Genomic DNA, 13,949 nt, shown 5'->3' with positions numbered 1-13,949 from the left:
GGGCCTTGCTCCCTTGCATACTGTGCCACTTGAACTGGACTCTGCTATTCCAGCCAAACAGGTACAGCACATGTTCCTTTCACAATCCTATGTTGTGCTTCAGTGAGACAGGCTGACCCTGAGCAGGCTGGGTTAGCCAATCAGGACTATTTTTGTACTACTGCCATCTGTTGCTAGGCAAACTGAGGGAGCCTGCAGAGCACGCTGAGATGTATGCAGGGGGGCTCTCTGTCTGCACAGCATCAGTACTGCAAACTCTCTGCTCTTCAGGGGCTCAGCATTCAAATGTCTGTTCAGGTGTCTCCAGCTTAATTTTTCTACCAGGAGAACAAACACAGATGTCTCTCAGGTTATTTGAATATGTATGCACAGCCGCAGTTTAGAGTGGATTTTTAATCTTGTACCAAAAATTTTAAATCAAACTATGTAGTGTCTGACTTTAGCTAATGTACCAGGGATTGTCAATACAGCATTGAATATTTTTCATGTGAAGAACGCTTCTGCCACCATACAAACATTTAAAAAACATTTCACGAGAGAAAATCACTAAGAATTTATAGATTGTCCATGTAGGTACCTCTTCTCTTGTTTATCAAGAAGAATGTGTCATCTTCATGTCTGTCCTACCTCAGGATGCCAAACGAGATGGAATTCCTGATCAGAGAATAGATTTGGAAGGATATATACATGCTCTGTGAAATGTAACTGCTTCTTCTCAGCGTGTTTATTTGAAATAACTTTTCAACGAATCCATTTAATGTAACCATATACGCACAGACCATGTTTGAGATTAGTCAGATGACAGGAAAATAATATGGCTGAGCATTTGAAATGTCATACAGTGTTTTCCAACCAGATCTCCAGCTGAAAATAACATTTTTTTCTTAGATATTTTTGTCTTAACATGCTACTTAATCACTTCAGGGTGGCTGATCTAGCAAGGAACAACACCATTTACTTAAGTGGCAGCTGCTAGCTTGAGAAAGCAGTTGCTGTGTCTGTGTGAAAGAGCTACTTGAGTCTTTTTTTTTTTTAATCTTCTTTTCTCTTTCCCCTCCCCTCATCCAGTTGTTGTCCTGGAGTGGCATAGACTTTTGTGTGTGTGGGTTTTTTTATGTATAGACTTTTATGCATGTTCTGCTGTGAATTTTTTTAGGAATTGGACAGTGTTATCCTTGGGAGAGGTCAGCTCTGTGGAATATGGCCCTCTCTCCCTTTCCCGTGTTCTCTGTGCTTTCGTATTTTATAGCCTTCTTTACCATTTTAACTAGGAAGAGCCCAGTACCCAACTGAGAAACAATCATATGCATACTATATTTACCAAGACTCAAGTCAACTTTGAATTTAAGACAGCACTCCAATAATCAGATTGTAGTTGTAGAATATTTATAAATTTGTTTTAATTTTCCATGTCTAGAATCTAATTATTGGATGGTCATTTTGATTCATCTTCTGCCCGGCAGCACAGGGGCAGGCAATGAGAAAGTCAGATAGTTTGACCTTCGCTGCCTCCCCCATCCCTGTACTTGTGTACCTCATGCCTGCCCCTCTGGCAGTGCCTGCACCCCTGCCCCCTCCACACTTGCACTTTTCCCACCTGCTCCCTGGCATTTGGCTCTGTGGCTGCCCCCCATCCTGCCCTTTGCTCTCTATTGTCACCTTCTTGCCACCTTTGTTCCCCCCCTCTCCCCTCCCCACACCGCTCCTTTCCTCCCTGTCACAGCTCCCAACTACCTGGGTCTGGGGCCCTGTTTTTATTTCATTAATGTATCCTTATTCACCTTTCCATTAATCACTGATGTACATGTGATGACTGGTTAGGTGCTAAACTGTTTATTTGCTCACAAAAATACTTGGCTTTGTGTGAGTACTCCCTTTGGTGGAGCTGAAGCACTGCTTCCTAAGTCTTATATGGGGTTTTGATGCAGCTCTGTGGTGCTAGTATTGTACTAGAAATGTTTAATTAAATATGGCACTGTTAGTTTCTACTGAAACATAACTGAAGCGTAGAATATTTTCTGGTCCATCCCACCTTTGAGCAGTTCATGGCCATAGAGGGACAGCATTTGGTTTATTCACATCTTTATTTTTGTCAATGATCTGTTTAAAAGCTCAATTATAGCCACAGTTATTGCTGTTACTATACAAACTGCAAGAGGGAGGAAAAAGGGGAATTAAGTTTTTTAAAGGCTGGTTTTAACTGCTAAAAGCAGGTCATTACTAGAGTCCTAACACTATGCACATTAGCCATTTAGAATAGAGGACTGTTAAGGCCAGCTTGTAAAGCAGCATTTCTAAACCTATTGGTTGCGACCCAAAAGTGGGTTGCAAGAATATATGAATGGGTCTCAAACTAACTTAAAAAATGGATTCTACTTTAAAGAAGAAAAACATGGGAAACTGTGGCTTTTCCCTTGCAGGCTGGCAGAGTTCCAGCCTGCACAGAAGGGGCTGCTTGGGGGCCCCCCATGCCCCACAGACCCACCCACCTCCTGCCCTACAGACCGGGGGGGAGCAGGAGTGGGGGGCCGCAGGTCGGGAGTGAGGGGCACTGGGTTGGGACTGGCCATTGATGTTTACAAATGGGTCCTGGTACAAAAACATTTGAGAACCACTGCTATAAGGTTTATTGTATGTATTTTGCAGTGTGCTGTAATTGTCTAAGTGCTGTTCAAACAGCAAGATGGGACCCATCCCCAAATGATTACAATCAAAATTACAAAATTATAATGATTAATAATGAAGAGTAGGGTACAAAAAAGGGTAAAGCATACAAGCAGAAATGCCTTGTTTAATTAATTTGAAAAAGAAAAATACTGGCTTTGGTAATTACCTCATGCTCATGGTTTTGGTTATGAGGAGTTCTAAAGGATGATTATGGGGGTGGTTGAAGCATAGTTGAGGTTCGGACTTGATGGCCCCAAATCCCTTATATTCCTTTGAAGAACAGTGAGGTAGAGGAGGTAAAGAAGGTGGGGACGGTAAAACAATGGACAAAGAGCATGGTTGGGTTGGTGAGGTGCCATGAAGGGAGACTAGTCTGGAGAAGAGGGACAATTGGGGTACCACAATCTTAAAAGTGGAAATTTTTTTTTTTTTAATAGAAGCACTCGGGTGAGTTGGAGATGGGGCTGGAAAATTAAACTGAAGAACAAATAAATGAATGTTTAAAGAAAAGGAGGTACTTGAAACTGGTAGGTGGCGGCGTCTGCCGCATCAGTAGGAGTTGCAGTGGGCTTGGGGTATAATGGGGTCTGTGCTGTGCCCCTCTCTCTTTTCAGGTGATTTAAGGTCTGCGTAGCATTTTGGCATAAGAAAAGAGCATCTTTCCTTTGACCGTAACATTGTTTAGATTAGTTGGAATATTTGTTGATAAAACCTAAGCTTTTCACTTAAAATTAAGGCAATCATTCAGTCACTGGAAACAAAGGGTGGGGATATGACTGAGGCTGGGAACTGGAGTGCAGGCACCGCTGCAGCACTGGTTGCTGTTGCCACACTCCCCCTTTACAAACTCTTGAATGTGCCCATGTACATAACTGTAGATTTCTAATACTACACGTTTAATTCCAGATTTTTCTAAATTTTATTTAAAAAAAATTAATCTTCCAGATTTATCTTTATAATTGTCCATTTTGGTTTCTTCTTTAGAATTTCTTCTTCTTGGAATTTTGGCCTCAGATGTTGACTATCATAATATTTTCTTTAAATAACCGAATGGTCATTTAGTATCTGTGCAGTGTCTCCTTGCATTTTTTTTTCAAAACTGGATCTATAGATCTTACAGCTCTATTGTATAGGTAAGCAGGGATGAAAATAACTTGAAAACAGATGTAGTCATAGTTACAAAATGATTATTTTAAACTTGAAACAATTGACAGTGAGGGAAAGGGGGTTGGTAAATATTTGGAATAATATAATAATATTTTTAAAAAATTATAGAAACATCAGGCATGGGCTCTAGGCTGTCACTGCTTGCCCTCATTATCTTGCACTCTTCTCTGTTGCAGGTAACAAGCAATTGTTACTCATCTGTTAAGGCTGATGCAAAGTGCTAGCAAACATGGTTCTGTCCATTTGCCTTTTATAAAACATGTAAATGAATTTGCCAACTATGGTGCGTCCATCCCTGTTGCAGGACTGGTGCTTTTCCTCCTTTTCTTGTCTTCTGACTAGAAGCCTCACTTGCTGCATTGTATGGGAGTTCCTGAACTGCTCATTTCTGAAGCACATCTGAGCTCTGTGCAAGGGGAAAGGAAGGGAAAGTGACAGAAGAGAGAGCAACTCTTTAAAAAAAGGTCACTCTTGAAGATGACAGGCTGCCTTGAATATGACAGACTGTCAACCTTCTACTAAACAAAGCCTTCACTTATGCTCGTAATGCCAGAGAGGGGCAGCCTTCTCAACCGGGGGTTGCAGTACTCTCAAAGTCATTTTTGTTGCTGTTCTGCAGCAAGACTGGGTTATTGGTTCTGCTTTTATGTCCTGGGTGATTTTATAAAAGTCATGAGCGAGATCAGACTTGGCCTTGTCACTCCATGGTTTGCCCATTACTGATTCAGCAGTGCGATTTGGAGAAAGTCAGTCAGTGCTGAGAGGTGTCAGACAATAAAAACAAGGCATTGTGTAGATTATTTTTAGGACTTGTGGAAAGGAAAATGGAGGGGCATTTAGAGAAGTTGAAAAATGTTTTATGACCTGTGCTTCCCATACAGTATTTGACTAAGTCTAGCACAACAACCTGAGGTTTCAGGGAATATCTGGTTTATTCTGCCTCTTGCATTATGCTATTGTGTTAGCAAATACTAGGGAACATGAGACACTGAGTACAGTAGACTAATTTTACTGCACATTGTCATGGCAGGCAAAACCTGTGCTAATGCACAGTAGATTTAGTCAGCTGCACATAAACATCACAAAAGACCATTCATTTGCACTAAAGCGCAGTAGCGCTGATTACAGTGCATTAAGTTTAGCACCTGTCGTTACAGGTACTAAACTTAAGGCACCGTAATAATGGCGCATTAATGGACGTGTAGGTGCGCCAAGTATGCATTATGTTAGGGTGATCCAACTGGTGACGCATAAGCTGCGAGGAGCTAAATTGCAGCCCACTGGCTACTGCTCTTTACCACCACGCTTCTATTCCCTCGCCCACTGCCGAATTTGGGGTCTTTGGTCACTATTGGTGATTGAAGTTGGTGTTAGGGGAAAAGAGGCAGCAAGTGGTGGCGGAGTTCCAGAGTGGTGCCAATGCAGCATTTCTGGCAGTCACTCTGACAAGTCATTGTCCCATCACTGGAGGTGGGTCATCCAGCCCACAAGGCTGGACGAGTTGGGCACCCTTGCATTAAACAATCTATGGGTTCCATTGAATTGTATCTTTTTGGATATGATGCTATTATTTTCCTTGGCTTTAGTGCTTACTGCTGTATATATTTGCATTTTAAGTAGCTCATACATTCATATACAGGAAACCCTCGCTGTTCGTGGGTTCAGCATTCATTTCATGGTTTCAAATATTTGTGAATGCTGAATCTGCATCTTAAATATACTTACAGGAGCTCCTTGGGAGCTCTGCGCTTGCTGCTGCTGGGCTCCTGCTGCCGCCACCACGCTCCCGCCGCTGCACTCCCACCACCATTGTACTCCCACTGCCGGGCTCCCACCTTCGCCAGAGCAGCCATGTCCTCCCACCCCCCGCAGCTGCCAGGGGCACTGCGATGATGAACGCAAATGGCGTTCATGAACACAGTACTTTAATTGGCGGATTTTGCCATTTGCGGGGATCACGAGAACGTATCCCCCTGCGAATGGCAAGGGTCTCCTGTAGTAGCCCGTGCAACGGGGAATTTTTTTTCCCTTCACTCTGCTGGGGTATTTTGTTGTCAAACAGTGGTGTTCATTTGCTGATAATACCTCGTGATATATCAGCTAACTTGCTTAATTTGTATTTCAAGTTAAATTTTTGGAAAGTAGTGGGACTGCATTATGACAATCTTTGAATCTTTCTAAATAAAGGGATGGTTATCTGGATCTGTCTTTTGCACTTTTCTTTTAACCAAACCAAATTGCACCACGTCACCTATACCGATGTTTGGAAGGGAGGCACAGGAGGAGTTTGGTACAGAAGTACCTTGTCGTATGTTTGTTTCCTTCCTCTTCAGGTGGAGTTGACTACTCTAGTCCTATACTCTGGCTTGGAGTGTGTAGATTGTATCCTGTTTCCCTTCTGTATAGCAGTAGGGTGCGTTACTGCTTTAGCTGGAGCAGAGTGATCAGCTTCTTTCACCTGTGCAGTTCATACCCTAATGTGCACTATGGCATTGTGAGTTCAGTGTGGGTTGCACAAATTTGAGCACAAGGCCTCTTCACAGTACTCTAGTCACTCTCAGTTGTGAACTACAAGGTGTGCATTGCGTTTTTGAAGAGGTAGATCATTCTGACACAGTAATTAGGGTGGAGTCCTATTGCATGCTCAATGGTCTTATTTAGAAAACCTTCCAGTTTGGGTAGGGAAACTTTGTATATTATCCTTGGACTACTTACCTTTACAAAAAGGTTCCTACCTGTAGGCAAGGCAGGGAGCAAAACAAAAAAGGGCCCTGGTAACCTACCTGCCTCTTTCTTGTTTTCAAGAGAAGGAAAAAAAATGTATGAAAACTACTTTGTGACCTTTTGGTGCTTGGCTTCTCCTATTAGATTTTATCTCCATTGAGAGAAGAAGCTGGCTGCTGTCTGACATGACAGAGGGTTATGAGTTGGGGCAATGCCCCCTCCCCCCCGGAAATTTCATATCTGCTCCATTTCATGAGAAAAAGGGATTAGATTCCCAGGGAGAGGCAAGCATTTTTATAAAGCTGAGCTGTTGCCTCATGTCATGGCTCTAAATCAGGTCGGGTAATAAGATGGCCTGATAGGCTCAGGGAATGTCAGCCTGGACCGGCGCATCAAAAAATAGGAGTGAACTACCCACTGTGGTTTTAATTTGACTCCTTCCCCGGTGCCTGTACTGATTTTTAGGAGATACCTTACAGTTTCTTAAAATGATGGCTACTTGGCCAATGAAGATAATTTCTGTCTCTATCCTCATTGGCCCCTGCTGTGTACGATGACTGTTTTCGCCCCCTGTTTTCGAGGGGTTAGAGTTTTGGTAGCTTCTTGTTGCAGCTGGACTTCCTGACTCTCTTTTAGCGAAACATTTATTTCAGTTCAGTGGAAGTGGTGCAGCACTAGGAAATCAGATGAAGTTCTGCAAATTGTAAGCACAGTACTCAAACTTGTTTTTTTGCTTCTGTTCTGTTTTGTCATTCGAGTGCAGCAGCTAAAGGGACATTGATTTTTTTTCAGTTGGAATAAATAGCTGATCTACAATTACAGCTTGTATTCAAGAAAAGGTGCTCTTTCCTTGTTATGCACAAAAGCTGCCACTTCCACTCACCTTTTAGGCTAGGATCAGTCTTTAATCAGGCATAAACCGACAGAAAGTATTAATGGTTTAATAGGCATAATACAGATATTTTGCCTTTTGGTAAATATTTGTTTACTAGGAATATTTAATGCTATTATTTTTTGTAAACCAGGTTAAGTGTATAGATTATGCTGAATTTGTTTGTTATAGTTGGCAGTGTAATTATAAACCTATTTATTCAATGTGACTTCTTCTTTTGCAGTGACCCATATGTGAAACTTTCCCTGTATGTAGCAGATGAAAACAGAGAACTTGCTTTGGTGCAGACAAAAACTATTAAAAAGGTAAGTGCAGTTCTTATTTCAGTAAATTCTGAAAATACCAAGAATACTGAAGCATGCTTCATCTGCGTGTACTCTTATGACACTAATTCCAAGATCCCGTATAGAAGCTTATATGTATTCTTTTTTATTTTTATTTTAAAAATAAGATCTGAAGGACCAGTGCTTTCTGTTTGTAGCAAAGTCGGCTGTGAACTATAAAACAACTGCTGTACTAAAACTGATTGAAAGCTTACCTTTCTGAATTTTAATATATGGATATCTCCATGCACAGTTTTATAATGTCTCCTCTTGTTGAAACTACATTCTTCTTTTAGTTAAAAATATAAAATATTTCGCTGTCATGAAATATTCTTTAATTGATTGTCATGTGAACAATTAATTTCTATCAAAATGGCCTTTCTGGGTTAATTTTTCTTTCCAAAATCTTTCTGTAGTCATATAAAGATATTGACATGGGTTTTAAAAAAAACCAGACAAACTGTATTTGCCATTGAAATCAAACCTAAAGGTATATTTAAGGAATGGGGAGGGGTTAACTTATTTTTATTTTGCTATTTTTAGTGAAGAGCATTAGGAAAGCTAGTTGGCTAATCCAAAACCCAATATTTTAAGAGTGACATACTTCTTACTATTGGCTAGCTGCCATGGTAATATGGGAAAAGTAATCATTTGAGTAAAGACTGAAGAAAAAGTCATGACGGGCTATCCTTATTCATAATGGAAACTGAGACATCAAGTAGCCATTTTACAATAACAATCTAAATCTTTCGAATGACTGTTTCCTGTAATGCCATAATTTCACTAATTTGTCCTGTCATTATCCAGTTTTCCTACTTTTACATGACCTCCATTTTAAATGAAAAAAGTGAGTCCTAAAGGTCAACTTTAAAAAATGAGAGCGTTCACCTAAATTTATTGTATAAATAATAAAAAGACAATGGAAGGGCCCACCCCTCGTTACCATTTTGTAGGTCACCTTAGGCTTTGTGCACTGTTCTTCCCCCTCCATTTATCTCCTGCAAATAAAGTTGTTTCCATTAAAGAAAGTTAAAAAGAGCTGATTAGAGCTTGGGGGAAAACAGTTTCCTGTGTTAAATCCAAGCCTGTCCATGTTTTGGTTCAGCACAGCACAGCACAGTCTTGGGACAGGAGAAGGATACAGCAGAACAAAGTAGCTTTTGTGGAAGAGTAAGTGGAGTACCTGATACTAAAATGTGCTCCACTTACATTCTGGGACTCGTCTGGATAGAGCTTTTCTTCTGTGCCAGGGACTCAGCATATAAACAGTGAAAAGTGAAAAATACTGTGGTCCAGTTTTAATTATCCCAGGTGTTTACTATTCATACCAATGTGTTATTTTTAAAAAAAAATGAAATGTGTTTTTTTTTATTTACGTTTTCAGCTTTTATAATGTGTGTTTGGGCTCTTTTAATTTAATTGTAGACCTTGTCAAATTTTATCTTAATTGTGCTGAAATTTCTTTGAGCAAAATATTCATGGCTTTCTGATAGGTCTACCTACTGTATTGCTATGGTAACAGCACAAAGTGTTAGTTCTTTAAATAGTTTTGAGATTAATTGCCAAATCCATACAGGTTTGTGGGAGGTTTTCTTCTGATAATGGAGGGTTCAGTTTTCATAAGGAGGATGCATGATGATGTCATCTTTCTGTCGCTCTTTTTGAACAAAATGTACTATTCTCTTTTTAACTTCAGTGGTGGAAAACATTTGTGTGACTGAAGTTTTAGCTACCTATGTGAGTCTTATTAAAATAGCTTAAAGTCTATATGGAGATGTAGTTGTACTGGTATAACCTTCATGTATACATTCATTTTAAGGGAAAAATGAAGCTTTATGGGTTGGCTTGTGCCCATTTACATGTGTTATGTTTCTCCTGGGAGAATTGTAGCTTTCCTGGAAGAAACCACGGGTGTATGGGCATAAAGACTGTTTCTCTCAGAATAAAAATGGCTGTCTTAAGAGCAAAATAATCCAACTTCCACCTGGTAGAAGTCACTCCTGGGGGAGTTTTCTCCTGGGAGAATGAATGCTTGTATACTTCACCACTCAGGAGGAGTTTAGTAGCAGAGAAAGGCTTTCATGCTTTCCAGAAACTGGTGTTAGGTCTGCAGAGGGTGTGCGGAGAGGGCGACAGGATGAACGGTCATTTAGACCGATAGAGGAGAGGTGTAGCAGCGGCTCGCTGCTCTCCACCACCTCATATTGGGTTCCCCAGTGTGAGGCATGGGTGGGCCTTTGCCAGACTGCTATAGTCCCTGTGGAAACAGGAAGACTGGAGCAGCTGCTGCTCCCCACACTCTCCTCTGGCTAGGATCACTCTGGAAGGTGCAAGGGGCAGCAGAAAGGGGGTGGTTTCAGGCTGAACATCTATACTGCTCCCTCTCCTGCCATTATTTCTAGCATTGGAAATTTTCCATTGCTAGAAATGAATGACTGTACACTGAATGTGTGTCTGCTTTAAGCAAAACTGTAAGAAAGTCTTTAAAAGTATTGGAATAAGTATTCTAGACTTCTTATATAAGTATGAGAAGTTGTCCCTTTACAGCTGGCATGGTTTTCCCATAAGTAAGTGTCTGAGGAAGACAAAAGGCTGTTTCCTTTGTAAGGAGGAATGTGGACTACTCATGATCAATATGATGCACAGTCTGTGTGGGTGTACACATACAATAATGAGTCATAGGTGTATCTGTGCATGAATAATGCCTCAGTCATGCCCCAGTACCAGACAGGCGATCCTTTTTGGCCGTGAGGAACCTTGGTGAGATCAGTCAGGTTCCCCCCAGGTGCAGTAGTTCTTCCCATGGAGCTGTTTGCAGTACTAGATCTTTACTTTGCCTCTCTACTGATCTGCTGTGAAGTGTGCTGTAGGTCTGTAATTGCTCTTCAGTTTTAAAGTAGTGCAGTGGTTACAAGTAACTGGCAAATACCTGGAGGTGACAGGGAGACATTGTGGTCTTTCTGTTTTTTACCTCACTTGTTACTTAGAACACCAGTATGAGGTAGCACAAATATTTCCCCATAACTTCGTACTTTCCATTGTGAAGGTTTAGAGTGGATAGGCTGTGTCCTGCCAAAACTAAACATAGTTGTGCTTGCTAATTGACATTTAGCCTTCTCCTAAATCCACTTTAATACCTCTCTACTTGACACATGCTTGAGGTGGCCCTTAATGTGGAATTTAATTTACATCTACTTCTATCATTGTTTGATCTTCAGTGAGCTGTAGATTATCTCTGATTTTATCTGACTCCTGACTTCCTAATAGGAATACTGCCTGGACCAATAGAGGGCTGTGCCCTTTACTGTCTCTCTAGGCACAGTGTGTTGTGCACAGTTCTATCCCCTCTACCCCCAACACCTCCCAGAGCACCACCTTCTTTCCCAGTGGCTCAGGGACTCGCTGCAGCCTCCCTACTCCTGTGCCAGGGCCTTTTTGGGTCCCTATTTTCTCTTTCCTCATTATGTCAGGTGCTCTATATGTATTCATGTCTCCATCCACCCATGCCAGTGCCCCCTGTGTCTGGAGGTGGGGAGTGTAGATATGTGCTACTTCATATTCCCTTCCTACCATTGCCAAGAATGTCCTTTTCAGTCTCTGCACCCTCCATATCTTTACCTCTTAGTTCTTCCCCAGTGCTGGCTCAGTGCCACTCAGTCACCTTTCCCCTACCAAGGTACCCCACTTCCCCATCTTTCCATGGTGCCCTTTATTGTATTACCAAATGCTAGAAGGTCTCCATGTGTGCCTCCATTTCCTGTCTACTCTCATAGTGTCCTCTCCTTTCTTTCCGCTGATTATCTTAGTAGTCTCCTCTGAACCAATTCCAGTCCAAATTAATCTTTTGATAACATGGGTTACCAAAATTGTACAGAGTTTTCCAGGTGAGGTCTTACTAAGGTGGTTTGTGATTAATACTTCTTATCTCTATTGAAAGTACTTTGCATATTGGTAGACTAAGTCAGCAGAAAGATTGTGATGAGAATAGATGAGGCTTCTATATACGGGGGTCATGGCAGGAGACCCTGAACAGAAGGTAGAGAGAAACCTGACCAATTAAGCAGGTGTGGGCTGTAGAAGAGCATGACTTAAGATGGGAGTTATATAAATCAGTAGGTATGCCACAGAGAAACTGTACAAACAGATTAATAGGGTTCAGTGAACCAGATTTACTCGTTTGTGTAATTTAGCTGTTGGATTACATAAAGCACGGTCCAGATTGGAGAGTATTGGAAGAATACAGAATGCCTGAATATATGCAACTGAGCCTGAAAGCCCAACTTGTATATGAGGGTCTGTCAGAAAGACATAGACCCTATTTTTTTTCTCAGCCAAATATTATTGAAAAAATATTAAACTTGCACAGAAACTGTGTACAGCATTGCTGAACCCACAGCTGTTTTCTAGTGTAGTCCCTCCTTGCCAGAGGCCTCTTCTACTGGAGAACAAGGGCATGTATCCTGACGTTTTTCTTGTGCAGGCACTGTCACAAAACCAGCAATGCTTCACTGTCATCCTAAACATGCCACCCTTAAAAATCTGTCCTTCATTCTCTGGGCTGTAGGGAAGAAGGGGCAGCACCATCCATCCGAATGATGAGATTTCCTCTGTGGTGCACAAGCTGGTGTGTAGGTTTTTGTTTGGACATGTGTTTTGCATGTTTCTTCACCGTCTTGACATAGACCTCTGACTTTAAGAAAGAAGTCAGCAACAGGAGCACCCTCCATATCAACGGCTTGCTGGGGAAACAAAAAGTACGAGATGTTATTTTTGCTAATCCTCATACAACCTTGGAATATATAGCTTTGTTTGCCAGTGGAAAAAGGCCTTTGACGGAGAAGGACATTGTGTTTAAAAACAGTTGCGTGTTCAACGATGATGTACATATCTTCTATGTAAGCTTAATATTTTTTCAATAATATTTGGCTGAGTAAAAAATTAGAGGTATTACTTTCTGACTGATCCTTGTTAAGCAATGGCACATCCTACAACGAACAGTAGGGAGAGAGCAGGCTCAGTGCCTTCCTGTGTTCAGTATGTGATGCCTTTGAGCTATAAAAGACTTAAAGGGACAGAGCTTGAAATGAAAACATCAGTTGGAAGTTAACATGTTGTGCTGTGACTGACAAGAAACAGGAAGTCTTACTTTGCTGGCATGGACAAGAGATGAATAAGCTGCACCTGGTGACAGATGCCTGGCACAAGAGGCTGATAGGTAAAAGAGCCTGAGAAAAGCTGAGGAAGATGGAGGATGCTTGCATAAAATCTTTGCTTGAGAATAGAGAAATAATAACAGTAAAAATACCCTGCAATTGTATTAGCCTCTTTCATGGTGGTCTCACAGTGGCGGCTCATAATCATTCTGTGATTGATTGTCAGGTACACTCATTTCCAACTGAGGAGGTCTAGTTTGTAGTAGAAGTTCTTGTTCCCTTGCATTTTACACTATTGGATTTCATCCTGTATCTAATACTTGAGGCATTAAGGTCATTCTGTTCTTCCATTATGATAATGCAATCCTTTTCTGTATTGATGATGCCTCCCAACATAATGTCATCAGCAGGCTTCATTATCATACTTCTCTTTTTGTGCGTCAAGGTGGTTGATGAAAGCACTAAGCAAGATTGGTCAGAAAACCAATCCTTGAAGGATGCCACTAGAAACCACCCTGACATTTCCTCTTCTATTGCCATCTCCCCTTTAGTTGGTTACCTACCAACTCTACAATTCTTGTACTAATCCTCATCTTCTTTTGCTTAACTAACAGTTTTTACTACTGGTACCATATCACATGATTTACTGAAGTCCAGACAGATGGGAACTGCCACGTATCCTTTGTTTAGAAAATTAGTCTGCCAAAGAAATAATAGGCAACTCCATGGGCAGATCTAGGATTTCCTATAGTGGGGTGTGATACACTGCCCCTCAGACCATAGCGGATGGGGACAAGGTGTGGCTAGAGTACCAGGCCACTGAGGGGGACAGTAAGGAGCTAGGTTGTGAGCAAGAGCACAAAGTGGGTGTCCATCCTCTGTCACCATTCCCCAGATGACCTGGTCTTTGGGGGGAGGCCCAGAGCTCCTCCTACTCAGCTCCAGCCAGGAGCTGTAGGGAGCTACTGTGTAGGGTGCCATGTCAGCTGGAGACAGCTGTAGTGGCAGGGGTGGGTTCCTTCT

The 13,949-nt window shown here is 41.5% G+C and overlaps 1 protein-coding gene across 1 annotated transcript in view; it reads left to right on the top strand.

Annotated features, from left to right (window-relative positions):
- The window catches only part of NEDD4L (neural precursor cell expressed, developmentally down-regulated 4-like, E3 ubiquitin protein ligase), a 377,239-nt gene that overhangs the window by 95,893 nt on the left and 267,397 nt on the right, over window positions 1–13,949 (top strand). Inside the window, exon 3 of the mRNA XM_019518166.1 lies at window positions 7,674–7,755. The gene's annotated coding sequence lies outside the window, so the exon portion shown is untranslated. The remainder of the gene's footprint in view (window positions 1–7,673; window positions 7,756–13,949) is intronic.

This window comes from Gavialis gangeticus, unplaced genomic scaffold, assembly GCF_001723915.1.
Source record: "Gavialis gangeticus isolate Ggan-Ray unplaced genomic scaffold, GavGan_comp1, whole genome shotgun sequence".
Lineage (NCBI taxonomy): Eukaryota > Metazoa > Chordata > Crocodylia > Gavialidae > Gavialis > Gavialis gangeticus.
The sequence above is the reverse complement of the archived record's forward strand: the minus strand, read 5'-3'. Positions and strand labels throughout refer to the sequence as shown.